The 22,793-nt window shown below is 34.3% G+C and overlaps 3 long non-coding RNA genes across 15 annotated transcripts; 2 read left to right on the plus strand and 1 right to left on the minus strand.

Moving 5' to 3' along the window:
• The first annotated feature begins 1,379 nt into the window (after positions 1–1,379).
• Positions 1,380–11,769, plus strand: LOC110878586. Of its 12 annotated transcripts, none has more exons than XR_004867190.1 (18): positions 1,380–1,471; positions 1,589–1,759; positions 2,077–2,166; positions 2,376–2,404; positions 2,533–2,639; positions 2,726–2,942; positions 3,161–3,203; positions 3,955–5,822; positions 6,660–6,750; positions 6,823–6,921; positions 7,032–7,136; positions 8,291–8,431; positions 8,526–8,731; positions 9,015–9,118; positions 9,912–10,015; positions 10,330–10,384; positions 10,921–11,196; positions 11,292–11,769. It is a non-coding gene; the product is annotated as an uncharacterized LOC110878586 (long non-coding RNA). The 12 variants fall into 12 exon arrangements; XR_004867194.1 differs by lacking the exon at positions 2,077–2,166 and having other exon boundaries at positions 3,135–3,203; positions 3,955–4,010; positions 5,476–5,822; XR_002558076.2 differs by lacking the exon at positions 2,077–2,166 and having other exon boundaries at positions 10,921–11,008; positions 11,047–11,196.
• Positions 3,320–5,093, minus strand: LOC110878587. Its single transcript, XR_002558077.2, has 3 exons — positions 4,956–5,093; positions 4,379–4,445; positions 3,320–3,604 (listed from the first exon to the last, which is right to left on the minus strand). It is a non-coding gene; the product is annotated as an uncharacterized LOC110878587 (long non-coding RNA).
• A 6,361-nt stretch (positions 11,770–18,130) lies between the features above and the next one.
• On the plus strand, positions 18,131–21,014 carry LOC110878585. 2 transcript variants are annotated; one of them, XR_004867201.1, is made up of 3 exons: positions 18,131–18,577; positions 18,733–20,007; positions 20,607–21,014. It is a non-coding gene; the product is annotated as an uncharacterized LOC110878585 (long non-coding RNA). The 2 variants fall into 2 exon arrangements; XR_004867200.1 differs by having other exon boundaries at positions 18,733–21,014.
• The last annotated feature ends 1,779 nt before the right edge of the window (positions 21,015–22,793 follow it).

A 22,793-nucleotide genomic window follows, 5' to 3' on the forward strand; every position in this document is an offset into this window, starting at 1 on the left:
ACAAAGATGAAACGACTGTTATATGTCGGCAGACCGTTACATCTAAAAAGTTGTTCTCATCAGCAGATGTATCCATTGCTGCCTTGAACCAAAGAAAAAGACAACAACTGATGGATGAGGAAGATGAAAATACGTATGCTGAGTACAGAAAAGAGTCTATCAGAAATCAGTTACGATATGGATTGGATGATGCTTCGTTGCAATTACAAGCTCAAGTTGCTCAAACACTTCAGAAGTTGGCAAGCAGGCCTCAATCGCCAAACTCCTCTCAAATAAAACTTCTCCCAAGAAACCCATCAGACCCAAAAATACTAAGGTGGAAGTCTGACAAACAGACCCATGAATTGACTTTGATCAAGTCTGATGGTAGTGTTGAAAAGATATCAAGGGAGAATGCACTTGGTCTGAATCCAGTTGACCTCCAAGATCTTTTTTACCTTCAGCTTGATAGGGATGAAGATGATACTGATTCCTTGGATTTTGAGCTCCAATTCAAAGGGCAAATCCGGGAAATGTTGATGAGAGAATAAAGATTTGCTGATTTCTAAAATCTGTTGATTCCTTGATTTAGTTTTGCTGAAAGTTATTGAGGCAGGTGATTGTGTTTTTGTAGTTAACGTTTGTTGAACTTTAAGTTGTATTCAAATTCTATGAAGTACGTATGTCTATAAACAGTTTATATTGTCTTTTTGGGTAAACAGTTAAATTGTATGTAATTGATATATTAACCGATATTCTATGTTTATAGTTGTCTTTTAGCTATAATAGATAACATTACGTTTTGGTACAATATCTATGCACGTATCTATATGTTCTATTAATATGTGTTATGCATGTTTGTCTAAGAAACGATTCGTGTTTGCAGCTCTCATTTTTAATGAGAGTACTAAATTCTTTCTTAATAACATCATTCTCTTAACATCTGTTTACTAACCTTTGTAATTTCTGTTGACTGACCTTTTTAACATATGTTGACTAACATGCATATCTGTTTACTATCTATCCATCTGGCAAGCTCTGTTGGAGATAATGGATAACATTTTTTAGGAAAGTCTGTTGGAAAGCAACATAAGTTTCTAACAGTTAATAGACAACAGTAGTTTGCTATCAACATAATGGAATTGCTGTTGAATAAATCTATTGACCATTAGTGTATATCAATTTTATAAGTCTGCACTAATTATTTTTTTACTCTCTGTCAATATGGGCTATGCATGGTTTTCTAAGAAACGACCCGTGTTTGCACACGGGTCTTACCGCTAGTTATATATAATAAATGAAAGTGATTTGGACCACGTGTCACTTGATTAGGGCATCTATTCTTCCCTTTTCCCGCCCAATAGTACCATCCCCTTTTTTCTTTATCTTTCTTTGTTTCACAAACCCTAAATATTCATCCGCTGTTTCTTTTTCTCCCAACCAGAAAATCTTGCTTCTCATAATCTTCCTGTTACGGCCACACGAAATCGAAGTAAGTTTGATCATCTTTTATATGATTTTTTAATGTTTATATGATTTTGTTTCTTCTTAATTTTTTCATTCATTGATTCTCTTCGTAACGTGTTTTCGTTCATTTATTTTCTTTTAGATCTGAGCCCTAAAAGTAAAGGTATATTATAGATTCGATTTGTCTTCCTCTTCTTTATCAATCATTCCGTTTTATAGAATGATGAAGATTGGTGAATCATTGGTTATGTCAATTAGTGCCATTTGAAAACCCTCATCTCAGATTCAATAATTACGGCCATTTGTTTGAGAGGTATGTTATGGTTGGATTTATTTGCACATATTTTTGTTTAAAAAATTAGGTTAAATTTGTTCGTTAAAGTGTTGATTCTGATTCTGATTGAATCGCCTCTGTTTTTAGGCTTTTTTATTTGTTAGTTTAGGTTTCCGATTATCATTTTTTTGGATTAGATGTCAAAAAATGTGCTATTTGTTAAGTTAGGGTTAGTGACTTATTGACACCATTGTTAGAAGATTTGGAATTAAAAAAAGAAGAAAAAAATCAAACAATTTAAAGATATAAAGAGTCAAATTGAAAAAAAAAATTAATGGTGAAATTTCTGGATTAAGTTAATTTGCAGATACATGTAATCTGGATTGGATTGATGAAGAGCCATTGATGTCATAATAGTAACTTTGACTCGCAGCTGATACGTTTTGGTACGATTGGATTGGATTGGATTGATGAAGAGCAATTTCTCTAAATACAATACTCCGAAATATATATATTTACTAATCAGTTTTGAAGTGTATTGACAACGAGTTTATAAAGCTCCATTATTTAATATATGTTAAGCCTTCTCCAATTGGTCGGTCAGTATTGTTTATTGGTTAATAACTGATATGAAATGGCCGTTTCTGTTATGCAGGGATGCAGGTCAAACAGGAGGCGCAACAGGTATCTTATGCTCATATTTTCTTGTAATTAGTTTGCTTAAATATATAGGCAAAAGTTACAACACCAACAGTTGTTTTCATGTTTTTTTTTCTAGCATGTGCGGTTTTCATGTTTTTTGGCAATAGCAGGTGCTCCGGATAACTTAAACTTGGATATGCTTATGGAGACCTCGATTTCTTGAAGATCCAACAGTTGTTGAACGCTGCAGTTACCGGAGACCTCGATTTCTTGAAGAGTAAGTTTCTTTTTCATAATCAATTGTTGTATGAAATTGAAATAATAATTCTCATTATATGTTATATATATGGTTATGGTGAACAGAGAAAGAGAGAGATGGCGGAAAAGGTGGTGGCATTGAAGGAGATGTATAGCGAGGAAGAAGTGAGGATGATGTATGGGTTTAAGATTAGCGGTGATGGGTATGCGAAGGTCACATGTGGATGCCCTAGCTACTGTTATGATGATGTCGTTGATGCGCTTAGGGTGTTTGCTAATGCTGATCTTGAAATCAGCTCCGATTGTACCCCCGGTTGTCAAGGTCTGTCTTTTTTTTTTTTTTGTTATCTTGACCAGAACTTGACTAAAGCAGCATCATCTTTTTTTTGTTGGGCATCACTCACATTATATTGTATTCCCACTAATTTTCTTTCATGATTTCCACCAAAATGAGCATGATAAGTAATTAGAAATGTGTCTTTTAAGTTATATTATTTTTTGATGACCTTTGCAGAAGTTTGATAATGGCCATTTTCTCAGGGTTTAAGGTTGTTGGCTAATTAAGAAGCAAGTAGCTGCTAAGGTATTGATTTCTTTTTTGTACATTAAGGAATCTATTTATTGAAAAAGATTTTTGCATTTTTAATTTATCTATGCGACTTATAAAATAGAGAAAATAACAATCCTTGGGGGCTGCACAGTTGTAACACCCGACCATTTATTTCATTATTTTAATCATATGAAACGTGGAATTAAGAAAACAAAATTTTATCTAACAAAAAAACTTAGTTGGTAAACTAAGTTATACTTCATCATAGTAATTAACATAGTCGTTTAACTAGTTTCAAACATAGATCATTCAGTAATGTTTACAAAACTACATAATTTAAGTAGATTCATTTAGTGAGGAAGCGTCCAACATTTCGTGTTCGGTTCTTGAAGCATCAACTTGACCATCGTCCACATACTTGCAATACCTGAAAACTGGAGATTTTTAACCAAAATTAGTGTTAGAATTCTTAGAATTATTGCTTAATCGAAACTACGCTTAGAAACGGATTCGATTAACTATAATATGCAAGATTAAACAAACGTGTCTGGGCTCCACCGTAACTTACGGTATCTACTGTAAGTTACGGTAGTCGCTGGATAACTTTGGTATGCCATAAGGCAGTAAAGAACTGCCGTAACCTTTTTATTTCTACCGTAAGTTACGGTAGCTACCGTAACTTACGGTAGACTCTGAAAGTTTATGTTTTGTTTGATTTTGTTTATTTCACCAAAAACCCAAATCTTGGATTTCCTCATTTTTAACGCCCACGTTCCCATCACAGGTTTGCGTGTTTAGTATTTCGCTACCCGTCGCTCGGGCTCAAAATCCACGAGTAAGGTACTACCGTTATTCGATCCATGCCCTCTTTTAGTGACCCGTTTAGTTCACCCTTAGGGACTACATCATTCTAACGAACCAACACGCTAAATTCTCGTATTCTAATATGTCATTTAGCAACAATCTCAAAAGACCAATTAACCATATTACGAAGTATTAGCCATGCATTATTTGATTATTCGACCCGTTTGGCTCATCTACGGAATCCTTCTTTATGATGACTACCAACGAGACCTAACCAATTCTTGACCTATTATTCAATATAGCGAACATCATCGCTTTAAATCGACACAACTTTTGTTCTACAATTCTACTATACATATGCTAATTATCAAAATTCACCCAATGTAACGAATCAAGTTACATACCTTTAGAGCACACCCTTCAAGCGCGTATCTCCCCCGGCGTGTCCGCTTGACGTTCCGGATTCTTTGCCTAAAGAGTTCAACTCACAACAAGTTTAGAACTCTTTCATAAACTTTAACGCATATTTCTCTAAAATGATCAAATCTGCGTTTTTACTCAACTTTTAACATTTTAATCCTCACTTAGGCGTTCCATCGAACACCTAGTGGGTCAGATTTTTATATAAACAAAACCAAGTTCATGACTTGTAATTATCATCTAAACTAACTTCAATTAGTCAATTCCATACATGTCTTAACATCAATATTTCCAAAATTACTCCTAAATTCAGGTTGTGCTATAACAAGATCATAAATTCTAGAGTTTATCAAGTTTTCTTCAAACTTCTTAATCACCTACAATGGTGATTTGAACTCTATAATTATCATGCAATCCTTTAATAAGTTTTCACCTAGGGTTTCTCCCTAGACACCATATCTCTTCTAATTACATTCATGCAAGATACAATCAAGCTAAATTTCAATTTTTCATCATTAACCTAGAATTTGAGATGAATCGAAATACTAGAATTTCACATACCTTGTGATCCTTTCAGTGAGGTGATCACTAATTCGTGTTTAGAATTAGATTTGGGGCTGAATTAAACCTTCAATTGATCAATTTTAGTGAGAGTTAGGGTTTGGTGGAGAACCCTTGTCGCCCCCTGCTTCTTGATCGAACAGACACACCCAAAGTGTGTGTTTGGTGTGTTTTAATTTTGTTTTATGAAATAAAGTTTCAAATTTAGCAACATAGGCCCCTCAACTTTCGTTTCTATTTTGTTCTAGCTCCTTAACTACTAACAAGTCATCATCTAACTAGGTTAATGTTATTCCTAGTTAGTTTATGTTACTAATTTATTTGCAACTTAATTGAAATTTAAGAGTTTATATTTTCGGGATGTTACAACAGTTTGCTTAAGGTACTACACCAGGTTTGGATGGATTGCGAATTTAATCTTATAACAACTTTTTCAGACTGATGCGATAAATATGAAAGTAGGCTATGACTTGTCATGGTATATATTATTGAATTATATGCTTTTTAAGTAGATTTGTAGTTTTGACAGTGCAGCGCGGTTGCTGTGTTTGAGTTGTTTTTGAAATTGAAGAATGACATCACGAGACGGTACTGGTGGACTGTCAGATCAGCCATCGTCGTCGCCACTACAGTGGCGGATCATGTAGACGCAGGCGGCGGGGAATCTTTGAGAGACGATATTTGATAGTGATGCGATTCCATCGTCGTTGGTGGAGATTGTAACTTTTTGCTAGCTTTGAAACATGGGCCGAAGGAAAGAGGAAGACCAAACAAAGTCGCGGTCAAAGCAAAGAAAAAGATGCCAAAAAAGACCGATTCTTTACATGGCAAAGTTGAGCAGAGTAACTCCTAGGATTGCTTATGGCTGTAAGTTTTTTTTATGCATAATTGTGTTAAAGATGTGAACAATGTTGTTAATTTCTCTTTATCCTTTTTGTATCATTAAGTTTTGTCTAGCTCTTGATAGTTTTATATCTAATTTAATTAACCAACTTGCACCCTTGGCAAACCATGAATTATGTACTCGAGAAATATGTTCTCGACAGAAATGCAAGAGAAGACTTATCACATTTGGAACTGAAATGGTACATGTGCTTTCATAGTTTTAATAAAATTATGTAGTTTTGTTCCGTTTCTATATTCAAGTTTGGGTATACTTTTACATTCATCTAATAAATCAGCTATAAATTACAAGCTATAAATGCTTTAGACAAACAAAAGGTGATTATCAAAACTATGAAAGTGTATGGTTCGAGCAAAGAAGTATATATGCCCTTTCCTAACGAACCAAACCATTTCCTACCGAACAAGGGTTTTTAAATGATGTGAATCATGTTTTGATATTCTCTTGATCATATTCATCATTTTATCTATTTATTTTTCCTTTTTCGGTTTTCATAACGAGTGTCGGTACCCTAACGAAAGAAACAGATAGCCACCAAATTTTCACCGTGTGGCGCGGGGAATCCCGGCGCAACGCGCTGGTTCTATAGAAAGCATAAATTCAACATCAATAAATATACAAACACTATAACAAACGTAGAAAAGCAAAAAAAAAAGAAGACAAATCGCGGACTGACACGTGGCTGAAGTTACTATTCCCAGGCTTTGATATTTAATAGATTGATAATGATAATGATAATAATTATTTGATGGTTGTTTGTGTATATTTGTTAAATACTGATTATAATGGAAGCGATTCAGGTTTAAGGATATTCAAGATAGTTATTGATTGGCACTGCTCTCAGTTTCCCTGTAGTGATTATTGTGTTTCCTCCGACTATTCAATCAAGAGGTATGTATGTATGTTGGATTCAAATTTCTTTTAAACCTAATTGGTTTCGTTAATCCCCCCCGCTATTTCCAGATTTGTGTTTCAGCCATCTCGCATATTTCTTATAGATATTTTACACGTCTCATTCGATCTCCACGCTGCTTCGTTTCTGACGGAATCTGCTATGTTTTGGTAAGTGGTTCCTATTAATGTTTGAATTGTTTGTTTGTTGATTGTGATTGGCGATTTGCCTTTATTGTTGACGACCTGTTTTTTTTATTGTTTGTGATTTATGATTTTAGCCCATAACTTAGAAGAACAATTCGAAAATGAAGTCCTCAAAATTTATGGTACTTGATCTTAGTAGCCCCGATCTCCACGAAAACGCGCTTCTTGAAATCTCCAAGGTATGTGTACTGGTGATCCTTTTATTCAGTCTCTTGCGGTGTCAGTTCGATGATGCAGAGTTTAATTATGTGGTTTCACAACTTAGGAACGTGAAAATCTTATTTGAATTTGTGATTTTTGAAGTATGTTTGTGTGGATTTGATCAATTTCAGTTTTAATTTGGAAATTATGGACGACAATCGGGGCTAAAGGTGATATATTTTTTAATATAATCGAAATTGTATATATTTCTATTTGCTTGAAATGATTATTAGAGAACTCGATGTTTTTATTCCTTTAATGGCATAACTAACCAAATTTACAAACTCGCTGGTGATATTGTTGTCAAAGAATAGGCTTATAAGTATGAACATGATTTAATGAACAAGGAATCGTTTCAAGATTTAGCTCCGTTGGTATAGATTCTTTTGGCATTATTATGTTATAATCTCTAACAAAGAAAACAATATATATGGTATGTCGAAGACATCGTATGGTTCACCTTACTAGAGTTAGTATTTTTGTTCCACAACCAAAAAGGAGGATGATTCCTATGATTCACTCATTTCTTAGTATGTGAAATCAAAATATAACATTTTGGTTCACCTTTTTAGAATTTGTTTTTTTTTTTGTTCCACCTGTATTTGTTCCACTGGTAATACTAATGTGTGATAGTAATTAAATGGATGATTTTACTTAGTGCGGTTGTGGGAGCATCTTTTAAAATGGATGTTGGCCTATTAATCAGCTATATGATACTTATTTAATGTTGGGATGAACTCGGTACCGAACCGCACCGAATGTCCCGGTCCTGAAAAGGGTAGAATTGGAAGTGGGTACCGTTATCGAAAATAATCGGTACGGTACATTACCGGTATTTGAAGGTAAATTAACCAAAATACCGGTACCGTACTGAACCGGTTCCGTCCTGAAAAATGGGAAAAAGTACTGATCAAAAAATGATCGATATGGTACGGTACATGATTTGGCAAGTCATTAGTAATCAACACGCTACTTACCAAAAATGTAAGTTTATTATTTTAGTGTATAGAAGTCACAATGTGATGTTATTTTGTGATATCTGTGGTTAATGTTGTTATCTTTTGATTTTATAATTGACAATATAATGAACTTGAAACCATACTTTTTTGGCTAACATTTTTCTAATGCAAAGGTCTGCAAGGTGGCTCCAATTTCCAGAAAGACTAAAGTTTGGTAATACATTAACCTTACAAAGAAGATATTCTTTATTACTTTCTCTGGTGTTGTTTGTGGCAGCAGTGATACTGAAACTGATATTCTTTTAAAGGGTGTGGTATGTATAGCTTCTGTTCATTTTTTGTAAAAGTCTAGATGTTTTTTGTACATTTTTAATGGTTAAAATGTAAAATAATTCTATTATTATACAGGTGTGAGTCACCAATTTGCATGATGCCACATAGCATAGTGGTGAAGTCTTAATACGTGTCAATAAAAAGCACGTGAAGGTGCGGCGTTATGAGTGCTTTGGTAATCGAAAAATGGCGTTAGGGTGCGGGATATTTCTTATGATTGCGGCTTTCAAAATGGGAAAAGGGAGTAGGGGGAGCAGGGTATTATGTTGCTTGCATAACTGGTATGATCCCATGCTCTAATATAGTATGAAAGTTTTGACTTTTCAAAGTCAACCAGTTTTCAGCTTCTAAAATGATACGAATCTGGTTTTTTTTTTAATATTTAACACAAGCTTAAATTACCAAGAAAGTAGTTGGATTCAAAGTTGTTCATTGTAGACATTTGCATATCAGTTTTTTATTTGAAAAGCTGATAGGTTGACCTTAAAAGTCAAAGTATGTTTCCCTATGTATATTATTGTGGCTTAGAATCCTAACAGTAAGTATTTGACAATAATGTTGAAGATGAAAACCCCTCAAAAGGGTTCAAGCAGCCTATACGGGTCAACATTGGCGGCGTGCAATGCTTGGTTGAATGCCGATACATCTCTAACTGTGATTTTCTTGAGGTAAAGTTATCATTTTGGTAACTTTAGTTAACATTAAGAATTAATTTTGAGTTAAATGCCATTTTCATCCCTGAGGTTCGGTCATTTTTGTGACTTTCGTCCAAATGTTTGTTTTTTCGCATCTGGATCCAACAGGTTCAAAATCTTGCCATTTTCGTCCCCGAGGTTTGGCAATTTATTGCGACTTTTGTCCCTCGAGGTTTGGCCTTCAAGGACGAAAATGCCAAGATTTCAAACCTTTTGGATCCAGATGCAAAAAAACCAACCTTTGGACTAAAATCGCAAAAATGACCAAACCTTAAGGACGAAAATGACATTTTACTCATTGATTTTATTATATCTAATGTTTCTAAAGTATCTAGAGCATCAATAATCGTTGTTTGAACAACATAGGACCTACACTCCTAGTTCATATGATGTGAAACCACTGTTTTAACCCAAAAGTGGTTTCAAAACACTGTTTTAACCCAACAGTGGTTTCAAACACTGTTAACCCAAAAGTGGTTTGAAAACACTGTTTTAACAACACTGTTTTACCCTAACAGTGGTTTCAAACACTGTTTTAACCCAAAAGTGTTTTAACAACAGTTGTTTGACTTTGGTCAAACAAACTTTTGAACCACTAACAATCATATTTTTGCAGTCAAACAGTGGACAAACCACTGTTCTTTTAAAACAGTGTTTGAAACAGTGGTTTCAAACCACTGTTTGGTTAAAACAGTGGTACCATAGATTATGGAAAATTTGTTGCAACAATAAAATTAAATGGTGGGAGACAACCACATCTGTACAGGTCTTCAAGTCATTATCAAAGGGCTCTTTCATCAAATAAGGAGAATCTGAAGTCAATGTATGCTGATGGTAAATTGAAACAGTGGTTTCGGGAATTTTTTGCTGGTAAATTTTGCTCAATCTTTTATCTTTATTACACTTTAACATCTTGCGTGTTATTTTATGCTTTTCTATTTAAAAAGCTGTTGCGCGATGCTTGATGCATGCACATCATGTATGTGAGGTGTTCGTTACTAAAAAACTACTAAAGAATTATTTATAGGTAATATTTTAAATTGTTGGCTTTTAAATACTACAATTTCATTCCTGGTCAAAGTTGTTCAATCAACAGAAGTGTTTTAACTTGTTACCCAGCTTGCATGAACCACCCATTTTGCTACCTTTGCCCGTGACTTGCTAATGTATACTTTCTTATCCAGTCTACCAGTAATCCTAATGAAGAATTTTCAGCAATCTGGACTTCACCACTATTTGGTAAGGGTGAGCAAATGTCGGTTCGGTTTGGTTTTTACACATAACCAAAACCGATAACCAAAGTTCGGTTTTAAGAAAAACCATAACCGAAACCGATCGGTTAAATAGGTTCAGCTAATTCTGTTAATATGTCGGTTATTGGTTCGGTTAATTACTAAAAACGAAACTTGTGCAAAATTTTAAACTTAAGTTAGTTAGTCAATGTTTTGAACCACTTTCAAGCATACAAATACACGAAAACACATGAAAAATAAATAAAATACCTATGAAATACATGAAAATATGTTTAAAATACATGGAAAATACATGAAATACATGAAAACATGTTTCAAATACATGGATATACATGAAAAGCACAGAAGTATATACTATCGATTCAGTTTCGGTTATTTCGGTTATGGAAGAAGGGTAAACCGTAACCGAATGATTCAGTTTTGGGCATATCTTAACTGTAACCGATCGGTTAAGTCAGTTTCGATTATTTTCAGTTCAGTTATCGGTTTTCGTATGCTCAACCCTACTATTTGTCCTGGCAGGTTATCTGAGAAGATGAACCATTTGGGAATTTTTCTGTCCTAACAGTTGCATCAGAAAAAGTTTCGGTGCCAACTGGGTCTGCGTCAGGTGCAAACCTGGCCATTGACTTCTTTAATTATTTATAGGCGTTGAGAAACTTGGAGTGGTTTCATGGTTTGTAATGCTTTAATTATTTATAGGCGTTGAGAAACTTGGAGTGGTTTCATGGTTTGTAATGAGTTCTTTTCAAATAGATCAGTATTAGCACTTCATATTTTTATACCAATGAACTTGCAGTAAGTAACTTATTATCATATCAACAGTTTGAATCAGATAATCATATTATGTATCTTTTTATAACTAATTTGTTGTTCTATTTTGTTATATACAGTTGGTTTCTGTAACTTCGCTTGCTGGGATAATGATACTATCAAGGAGTACCACTAGGATCAACATTTTCTCTCTGCCGACTCTATACAACCAAAACACTATCCCTAATCATCTTCTCTGTGCTGACTCCATACTACTCTGAGTTTTGTTTATAATCACGATGTATTCTTTGTTATTTAGTTTTTGTTTTTGCTAATTATTATTTTTTTCGAGTTTGTACTCATTTGCAGTATGTATTTAGTCATCCTGAATTCATCTGAAACTTATACAGGGTAGTGATTTGGAGAAAGCGTAACTCAGTTTGGGGCATAGTTAAAGCAAAGCAAATGTAAAATGCAATTCGTGCACACGAGGTGCACTTTTTTAAAAGAAAAGTTAGTGTGATTGTAGATCCGAACACTAAATTGTTTCATTTTGTATTTTAAAGTTAAACATATTTACAGTTCTTGAACAAATTTAAGGAGGTTATTTTATCTTGATATTCAGGTCTACTAAAAAAATTGTCCCTAACAGCGAGATTTGAACATTAGGCCTTCTTAAATCTAGCACTTTCACAAAGACTAATGAACATTAGGCATTCTTAAATCTAGCACTTTCACAAAGTGTTGTTTTTTACAGTGGTCATTCATGAGTGAGTATTTTACTATCTTTAGTATTCATTATGGTTTACTTTCTCATGATATATAGTTTTTAATATACTTTATAACCATTATGCTTATCTCTTGCCTATATAAATTCCCATATGAGTTGCAAATATTGATCGCTATTGAATTTTAGATGATACATATACTGGCAGTTTTTGCTTATTAAATAGTGATAAAGCGTTGGGGAAATCATAAGGGTGGTCTAGGGGTGTGCATGGGTCGGTTTGGGTTGGTTTTTACTATTAACCATAACCATAACCGCTAGTTCGGTTATGGAGTTTTGGTAACCATAACCATAACCAAACTTCGGTTACGGTTAATCGGTTATGAAGTCGGTTATGGTTAATTTCGGTTAAGTAACCAAGCAAGGTTTGAAATAAATAGGGTTGTGCATGATTTGAACTTAGCTTGAGCCTATTTTATAAGATAACGATTACTAAACTTTTTGGTTAAACTACCGATTTAGAGTTCTTTTTAATAAGCTAATTCTCAAACAAAAACAATTATGGCCATAATACCTTAGTTTTTTTTATCAAAATAAACGACATCTACATCAAGATCATTTTGTTACTAACATACTTTTATCTTAGTAAAAACCCTCTATATGGTTTTGTAAAACACAAATCTATTATATAAAGTTAACATCACAACTTCGGTTCGTTTTCGGTTATATTCGGTTAACCAAAGCTTCATAACCATAACCATAACTGATTGAGCGGTTATACAAAGTTTCATAACCATAACCATTGGTTATATTGGTTATCGGTTATTAGTGGTTCGGTTATGTCGGTTATGGTTCGGTTATCGGTTCATCATCATCATCATACTCAGTAAATCCCACAGATAGCAAAGCTAAGGTAGGGTCTGAGGAGGGTAGATGTAGACAGCCTTACCTCTACCCCGTAGGAATAGAGAGGTTGCTTCTAGTGAGACCCCCCGGCTCGATTGTAGTTTTGTATCAAGCCTTGGACCTAAGACATATAACACTCAAACAATCAGGACAGAGATTGATTGGTGCATGTACCTCCCGTGTCTTTCAACTATCAACGTCACCACCTGATGCATGATTAACCATCCGCCGCTTTTAACGTTATTTTCACGAAATTAGTAAAATAACGTTAAAGTTAGTACCATTTCACTTTCGCCCCCCGAGCGTCTACATATATCTATACTATATATGTGCACACCGTAAGTGGGGCAAGGTTCGGTTATCGGTTATGGTGGTTAATTTGCTCACCGCTAGGGTGGTCAAGCTCCCTGGTAGAGTTATTGGAGTGTTGCAATTACAAATACAATTGGGCCAGCTATGGAATTATGGAATTGAAGCCCTAAAATATATCAACTATCCTGCTGAGATGTGTTAAAAGTCTATTAGGAAATATTATTATTAATATAATATAATTATATTAAGATATTATATGAGAAAATCTCGAAAGTCGCCATTTTTGTAAGTGCGTTATACATTTATTGTTATGTCTATTCAGTTGTGCGCACATTGGCATGAGATATGCTAATCTTTGGTTGTGCATTAACTTTAGTCGTGATGTGTTTTTTCTTGCCTAAACCCGATGTTTTCATTTTATATGCAGATAATAGTACATACGCGAATTATTCATGTGGTCCTGTTGTGTTTTTGTTTGACCTGTAATATGGGTTTATGATCTAATCCGGTGATGTGAAGAAATTGTTGTTGAATCCAATGAGATGCTTGATGTAATGAGGTTGTATTAATAATATATAATAATTAATATAAGTAAGTTTCCCGAGCCCGGAAAGCAATCACGGGTAATAACCTAGTAAAATTATATGGAAAGGCACTCAGCTAAGTATAGGTAAATTATGTTCTTTCAATTAGCCGATAGTTTATTCAAATAATATTTTTCGCTGATAAAATTTGGTTCGTAAATTAGAAAAAAAAAATTACTTTGTTTTTTCTTACAACTTTAAGATTAGGTAAATTAGTGTTTTTTAAGATTATTTAATTAATTTAATTAACTTTGAAAATACTTTGTTTTTTCTTACAACTTTAAAAATTTAAAGTTTTCTGCATTTTGAGTACCCTATTATGACATTGTTATTTTTATCTATGTCTCGATATAAATTTGATTGAAACCGAGTTGTGAATATTTGTTTTTTCCCTATGTTTCGATTAGGGGTGTTCATCGAATCGAATATCAAATTTTCGAATTATTCGAATCAAATTGTTCGAATAATTTTTATTTTTCCTTGAATTCGTATTCGATTAAAACCTACCGAATTCAATTTGAATTCGTATTCGAATAAAAACCCAATTCGATTAAAAATTCGAATTCGATTTAATTCAGATTCTTTAAAAACATATAAAAAACTTTCAAAATGAAACATAAATGTTAAAGCAGCCATAAAACACGATATCACATTAAAAGGTTCCAAATAAAGTACCACAAGTCTAAAATTCAAAATGAGAAGTGCGGAATAACCACTCCACATTACAAGTTAATATTTTTACGCTTAGAAATCTATTGATAGATTGTTACTTAGGTTTTAGTTATGGGCCTTATAGTGAGTTTGGTAATGAGTAATTTTAATACTTGGAAAGAAAATTGAAAATAATTTATAGTATAGCCTAATAAAAGTTATATATGTATTATATATAAAAATAATAAATAAAAATGTATAATTACTTTTTGAGTCCCTGTGTTTTATAGGTTTTAACCACTTGAGTCCAAAAGCAAAAAATTTAACGACCTGAGTCCCCATAAGCATTTTCTTTAACCATTTGAGTCCAAATTTCTAACTCCATCCACTAAGTCTGTTAACTATGAGGGTAGTTTGGTCATTTACACACAAAGTACAAGTCTTATATGCACATGAATACAAGGAACAAGTCTTTAATGCATAAAGCTTTAATATTTAACATATATATAAAAATAAATTAAATATATATAACACACACCACTGACACCAGCACACACAGACACAGCAGCACTCTTTCTCTGTCTCTATACACCACCGAAGCGCCACCATCTCCACCACTACCTCACCTCCACCACCAGAAGCATTAAACCACCACCGGATGCATCCCCACCACCACCAGTACCGGATGCATCACCACCACCGCCATTACCAGATGCATCGCCACCACTTTCGCCAGATCCATCGCCGCCACTACCAGTATTACCCAACTCTCCTCCCGCATCACCACCGCAAATGCCCCTCCGCCATTACCACCTCCTGTCACCGCCACTCCCCCAGCTGCAACAGTTTTGTCTCCGCCACCGCCATCAGGCGGTTCCTCTCCTCCACCAGACCCAACCGTATCTCCACCGTCTCCAACCACGCCTCTCCCCCTACACGAACCACCAACCCGCCTGTAAACCCTCCACTAAATCAACACCAAACACCACCTTCACCTCCCCGGCAAACACAGGCAGTGTAGTAGCAATCAGCCTTGTTGTCGGTTTTGATTTGGTATTGACGGAGCTCAGATCTGTTGGGGGATTAAAAGGGGGATGCAGGTAGTTTAGAGGGAGAAAGGAAGAGATGAGGGAGAGAGAGAGAGAGAGAGAGAGAGAGAGAGAGATGTAGATTTAGAGAGAGAGATAAGGAGATAGATAAATCTGTGATGTGTGGGGATGATAAATTAGTTTTTATTTTTATTTTTTTAATTATAGGGGTAGTTTGGTCTTTTAACAAAATTTAACAAAAAAATTCTAACTGTGTTAGAAATTTGGACTCAAATGGTTAAAGAAAATGCTTATGGGGACTCAGGTCGTTAAACTTTTTGCTTTTGGATTCAAGTGGTTAAAACCCACAAAACACAGGGACTCAAAAAGTAATTTACCCTAGATTTTTCTATAAAGTTATTGAACCCAATCTAAATCTAAACTATATAATAAAAGAAACCACTTTGGGACACCTGTCATCATATTAGGCCATGTCTTATAGATAATTATTATTTTAGTTTAATCTTTTCTATTTAATTATAGATAATCCTTCTACTAAATATTATTTAGTTTAATTATTACTTCTATATTTATCCATTTACTTCAAATTCAAACTTAGTTATCTAATTTGATATTATAGTAAATTACGATTTTGACCCCTGTGGTTATATCACTTTTATCCTTTTAGCTCAAAAAAGAATTTTTTAACATCTGAGCCTTCAACGTTTTTTTCTAACCCTTTTGGAACCCAACGGCTTTTTTTCTAACACTTTTGGCCCCTAAAAGTAAATGGATAGGGTTAGTGTTAGGGGCCAAAAGGGTTAGAAAAAAAAAAACGTTGGGGATTCAGATGTTAAAATATTCAGGGCTAAAAGCGTAAAAGTGATATAACCATAGGGGCCAAAATCGTAATTTACTCTTGATATTAACTATCGCGTATCGAGTATTATCCATTTGTATATTGAAAGATATGATTTTTTTTATTATTGGTATATAAAATTAGATTTATTAAACCCATGTAATACACGTGGTTTTTTTTAAAGATATACCTTTTTTATTATTTACTATACAAAATTACATTTATTCGACCCGTATAATACATGAGGTTTTTTAATATATAACCTGTTATTATTTGATATATAAAATTAGATTTATTCAATTCGTACAATACACGGGGTTTTTAAGGATATATAATTTTTATATTTAGTATAGAAAATTACATTTATTCAACCTGCGTAATACACATATTTTTAAAGATAATTTTTTATTATTTGTTATATAAAATTACATTTATTCAACCCGTGTAATAAATGATTTTTTTAAAGCTGTGTTATTTTATTATTTGGTAAACAATATTACATTTATTTAACCCGTGTAATACACGTGGTTTTAAAGATATAACTTTTTTATTTGGTATATAATATTATATTTATTCAACCGTACAATATGGTTCTTATAGATATAACCTTTTATTATTTAATATATAAAATTATATGTATTCAATCTGTGCAATAAAAGAGGTCCTTAAAGATATATTTTTTTATTATTTAGTATATAAAATTAATTTATTCGATCCGTGTAATACACGGGGTCATAACCTAGTTATTACTAAAAAAAATTGAATAACAACAAAATATTGTTAATAACAAAAAAAAAAAAAACCAAATACGTAAAAAACCATCAGTTGCCTATTTATTATTACTAAATATACTTACCAAAAGATTAATAATTAATATATAGCTAAAAAAAAACAAAAATCTAAAAACTATCATTCACTATCCATCATCACTTTAAATTCATATAGATAATAATAGAAAATAGAGAGTCGTGAAGCATTTATCAAAACAAACGTAAATCATGCTGATAAATCAAAATTAGTATTATGTTTATGGAAGGTATATTTTATAATTTACCTTTTCTTAATTGACTAATAAACTTCTTGAGTTCTTGATATTAACACATTTTTTAACGGTTTAAATTGCACAAAATCCTCCTTTGACGAGAGTTTAAACCAAATATAAGTGAAATAGGGAGTGGAAGCGAGAAAAGGTAATCAAAGCACGATATACATAAATCATCAAAGACGTTTTCGAGGCAACATATGATTTTAATATGGCTCTCACTAATCCCACATCTCTAAATCTTATTCCCACATTATTTTTCACTCTCTCTCTCTCTCTCTATATATCTATGTATGTATAGATAGAGATAGAGAGGAGGGGTGTGTGAATATTAATTCCCAATATGTCATGAAAGCTTTCAAAGACCATTTCGAGGACATCTAGGTATCGTGCATATATATTTTGGAACCACATCCCCATCTTCAGAATCTAACCCGTGATCTGTTGCCACAACCACCCATAGATTATACTAAGATACTCTCCTATGTGTCCTCCCTCTTTTTTAACTATCCCATACAAATCATACAATTCTACCCTCTTCCCTTTCTCATACAATGGTGGTATTGGTCTGCCCAAAATTCTTAGATAAAAGTGTAAGAACCAATCTACCATTTGAAGAAACCTCTCTTTTATTTGATCTCTAAATGTCCATGGTTCATTTATTTCCTCTATTAGATCTAAGAGTCTTATACAATCTTTAAGCATATAATTCAATAGGTTTCTAAATAACTTTGTTTAAACTCTTCATGTTCCCTACTTCAAAATCTTGTAAAAAAAAAAAATAGGGTTATGGTACATTTGTCTACCTCTAATTTCACTACAAAGCCTTGTTGTCTTAATTGGTTAAGACTCACACTAGTACAAAAGTGAGCAATGGATGCGAATAACAATTGCTAAAAGGTGCGGTTCACCCTTCAAACCGCATCTTTTGAGTGGTTCTTTGCTCTTTTGAGTGTTTCTTTGGTTTCACACGCACCATTGGATGCGGAAGTTGTTGACCCGCAGCTTTTGCTCCTAATTTTCCCCCACAAAATTTCACTTCCCTCCGTCTTCAAAAAAATTTAAACCCTAAAAACCTCCCCTACCCCCACAAGAATTCATTTCCCTCCCTCTCCAAAAAAATTAAACACCAAAAACCATTCCATCTCCCAGAAACTTCTCCTCTCCGGTCTCCACCATCTGCTCCCAAAAAATTAAATATCTCGAAGTCATCCACCATCCATCGAAGATCGAACGCAATAGACAACCGCCTCAATCTTCCTTCATCTTGATGACGGTCTTAATCGAACATCACGGGTCTTGAACACATTTGAAGAGGTGATGGAAACCCCAACCTTCTTTTATCTTTATATTGTCCGATTATCGTGGTGTGTATATCCTGTTTTATATATGTGCTATATATATGTAGTCAAGATTATCGGGGATTTGAAAATCTTTGAAAGAATAATTGTGTTTTTAAATCGGTTTGTTAGTATCCAGATATTTCATGTTGAAGAGACCCCGTAGAAGATGCGAGGGCACAACCATGGGTGGCTATCATTGTCCTGGTCTCGGAATCAGTCTTTTTTTCTCTCGGTAATCTCTCCTCTTTTTGACCTAGATTCATCATTGGTTTTTGTTGAGTGTTTTGGGGATTTATAGTTTAAACTTTAAAGATGACAGATTTTGCAGGCCTGGTAAGTTGGGAAATGGATCGATAAGGGATTGGGTTGAAATCTTTTATTTTGTAGTTGTGTGTATGGAAGCCAAAAAACCTGGTCAAACTGATGGAAGTTGGTTGGGTCTGTGGTTTAATAAGTCTAATCGTATAGTCGGTTGGTTTAAAAAAATGAAAACTGGTTTACAAAAAATATAACACGAATTGAAATAAAATAATTTTTATTTGACTTATATGGCAGAGTTTGTTCAGTTTCAAGCATTGTTGATCTACCTGTGATTTCTTGACACCTTCCAAAATCATATTCTTCAACTTGCTGTAGCTTTGATAGTCTTTGCTTAGGTGTTTCGGCTAAGCTTTGATACCCACATTTTGCAGGATTTGGATATAGGAGAGGCACCTTACCACTAGGTAGGGGTGTTAACAAGGCCAGAGGCTCGAGAGCTACTCGTGGTCGGCTCGGTTAAAAGCTCGAATGAGTCGAGCCTTAACGAGCCCGAGCTCGAGCCTGAAATAGAGCTCGTTTAGTTATCGAGCCTGAGCTTGAGCCTAAAATACAAAGCTCGTTTAGGCTTGCGAGCCCAAACGAGCCTAAACAAAATTTTAGTTTTTATATGTATAATATAATAATGATGATGATAACATTGGTGAGCCGAGCTTTGGCTCGCTTAATCGCTGTTGAAACGAGCTCGAGCCGAGCTTTTAGCTCATTTGAGGTTGTTCTTGAAATAGCTTGAGCCGATTCGAGCCGAGCTTGAGCTTTGGGTTTTACTTGTGAGCCGAGCTCGAGCTCAGAGAAGTAGGCTCGCACCGAGCCGAGCTCGAGCTCAAGCTTCATAAAAACATAACGAGCCGAGCTCGGGCTCGGCTCGGCTCGTTTACACCCTTACCACTAGGATGTCCTTTGGGTAGGTTATACAGTAATTTGGTTGGTATGGTGGGTGAGTTTTATTGTTTAGGAAATTGGGATTATGTAGTTTATGGAGGTATGAGTTCCACCATTGTTGGACAAGATCCGGCTCTGATCAGTTCATGCAAGCTTACTGTGAGATACTATGCTATTTTCACAAGGATGGAGTCCCAGTTCAAGGTAATCTCTTTCTCTAACACAGATTCTAGTACATAATCTACTATTTTTTCACCTACATACACCCCTAGAGAGAGACGCGGATAGAAATGGATCCTCTAAAGAGGAACTTGATCTTGACATGAATAACAACAGTATGGTTGATCATCAAGCTAAAGATCGGTACAGTATGTACGAGTTTGACAGCGTTGAGTTAATATGTTACTTTGAACGGTTATTAGTGATCCTTCATGAGAAAGAACTCACTTGGGTTGGGCGTCTCTTGCATAAGCATCATACTTGTGTAATTTTTGAACTAAGAATCAGTACGTCTTTAAAGCAGCGTCCACTCATATGGTCTGCCACTGTAAGTTCTTATATATTCAAGCAAAACATAGCTCTTATTTTTTAGATATATTTGTTGACGCTGGAATAAGGGAGTGATTCCTATCATTTTTCTTTTTCTGTTTCTTTAATTTGAAAGTTTATAGATTCACTCTGATTACTTCTTATTACATGGGCTTTATCATTCAATTAAAGATTCCATCTTATCTTATACATATATACACTTTTAGACAATTTTTAAGCTTCATTTTTAATAATTTAACATTATGTTTTGTTAGGCAATTTCTTCGGTTCCTGTTGCAAGTATTAATTGAAGACAAAGGTTGGGGTTGCAAGTATCAGTCTCTTAATGACATGTTTTTGTAATGCAGTTCGTGCCGCTATAGAGTTGGAATTTGATTTTCATATGGCCATCTACAACCTCAACATTGTTTAGGTTATTTCAACATTGTTTTGGTTAGTTTAACGAACTTTTTCTTCTCTACGATTCTAGTTGCAAGTATGGATTGAAGACGTTGGTTTGGGTTGAAAGTATGAAGACATCGGTCGGTTCAGGAAGTTACTGTATACCACTTTCATCTTTAGAGTTTTATGTATTGTTGTGTTACTTGAAACTTTTGTAATATTATGTTACTTTGAAACCTTTGTATTTTATATTCTTGGGTTATATTATACTGGTTCTAATATACATTTGTTTTTTTGTATATTTTATTTTAATTTTCAGACAATTTGTTAATCATGGGAATTTATTGGAAATTTGTAATAGAATTTATTGGAAATTAACAATATATATATATATAATTTTACTCTAAACACCAATAGATGCGGTTCTAAAACCGCATCTTTTGAGTATATTAGGAAAAAAGTAGTTTTTGTTAATATATCAAAAGATGCGGTTAAAAAACGGCATCTCTTGGACCCGCATTATTTGATATATAGCCAAAAGATGCCTTGCCATAAGATGCGGGTCTAAAACCGCATCACATAGCTAATTTAACCGCATCTTTTGATCAAATATGTACTAGTGTCAACACGTTCCTATCAATATTCGGGGTATAATAAACACTAGGGATCAAACAATTTTCTTGCAATTGTAATCTAATCACCTCAATCCCTCTAATAGATAAAATGTTTTCAGATTATCGGGTTTCAACACCAAAAGATTTCTTAATCTTATGAAAGTGACTAAGAATACCAGCAAAATGATTTTGAAACTTAGTATTAACATACCATATATCATTCGAACATCCAAATTTGGTTTCGCTAATGATGTATTCCTACGCATAATTGTCGCTTTCTCGCATTCCTCTTGTTCCGGTGTGATCGCTTGTGGAATGAGTGAAGCCGCCTCATCTCTTTCCTTCACTTTGCATCGTTGTATCTTGTGCCTTGGTTCGTCACAGTAATAACAAGTTCGTCGATCTTGTGTCTTGTGTATGAATTTCGTGTTTCCCGTCATTTTATGTTGTGATATTGTTTCTAATGATTTTTCGTGTGTGATATGTTTGATTGTTTGAAAACCTCGCTCTGATACCATATGTTGGCCCATAACTCAGTTCCTCAAACACGAAACAAAGAAGATTATTGTGAACGAAATGGATTAACCGTTGTAAAGAACACCATTTAATACAATGTCACACACACATATGGCGAGTGACTTTCTTCCAACTGTTATGACGGTTTAGCGCCATTACACAACAGTTTATAACTGTATTGAGTAACTGCAGCCTAATCATATATTAAGGCCACCCGACACATCATGTCAAGTCCTAATAATCATTAGAATACATAGATTAACTTACAACAATAATAATAATAATATCATAAGTTTAGTTTATCTTCTAATATCGAACTTGATCAAACTCGGGCAGCCGACTCAGTCAAACTCCGGCATGACTCGACGGAATTGGCAGGAATGGTCAACTTGGTCAAACTTTGTAAAGTGTCTGTAAAACTCACCTACCGAAGCAAGACTTAACAACGACTTATTATTTAATACCATAAATGAATAATTTATAACTTTATTCATTGATTTGCAAACAGCTTTCCCCAAACACAAACACAAACAAACCCAAACTTAAGTCTCCATAAACACATATGATAATCGAAGCAATACACATATTTATTTGATCCAACCTTAATTATAAATAGTAGGGTCCAGTCAGATTTCCACGGGGAAAGTGCCTTCCGGGGATACTGTGTTGAACGTTGTTTAGCGGATCATATGCAGTGGATACATCACCCGGTTTCGATTGATTTTGATGAACCATTGCGGACTGCGACGGCCCAGCAACATAACCACTATCATGGTTGAGACCAATCTCAGACGTGTTCACGTGCCCTGTAGCATCAAGATCCGGTGCTGGGGCACCATAACCGGTTTGACCCAACCAACGGTCAACATCCGCACCAGTAATCGAGTTTCCTGAGCCATGTTGATAGCCTGAGAGAGATGGACCTGGAAC

Source organism: Helianthus annuus, chromosome 9, assembly GCF_002127325.2.
Source record: "Helianthus annuus cultivar XRQ/B chromosome 9, HanXRQr2.0-SUNRISE, whole genome shotgun sequence".
Lineage (NCBI taxonomy): Eukaryota > Viridiplantae > Streptophyta > Magnoliopsida > Asterales > Asteraceae > Helianthus > Helianthus annuus.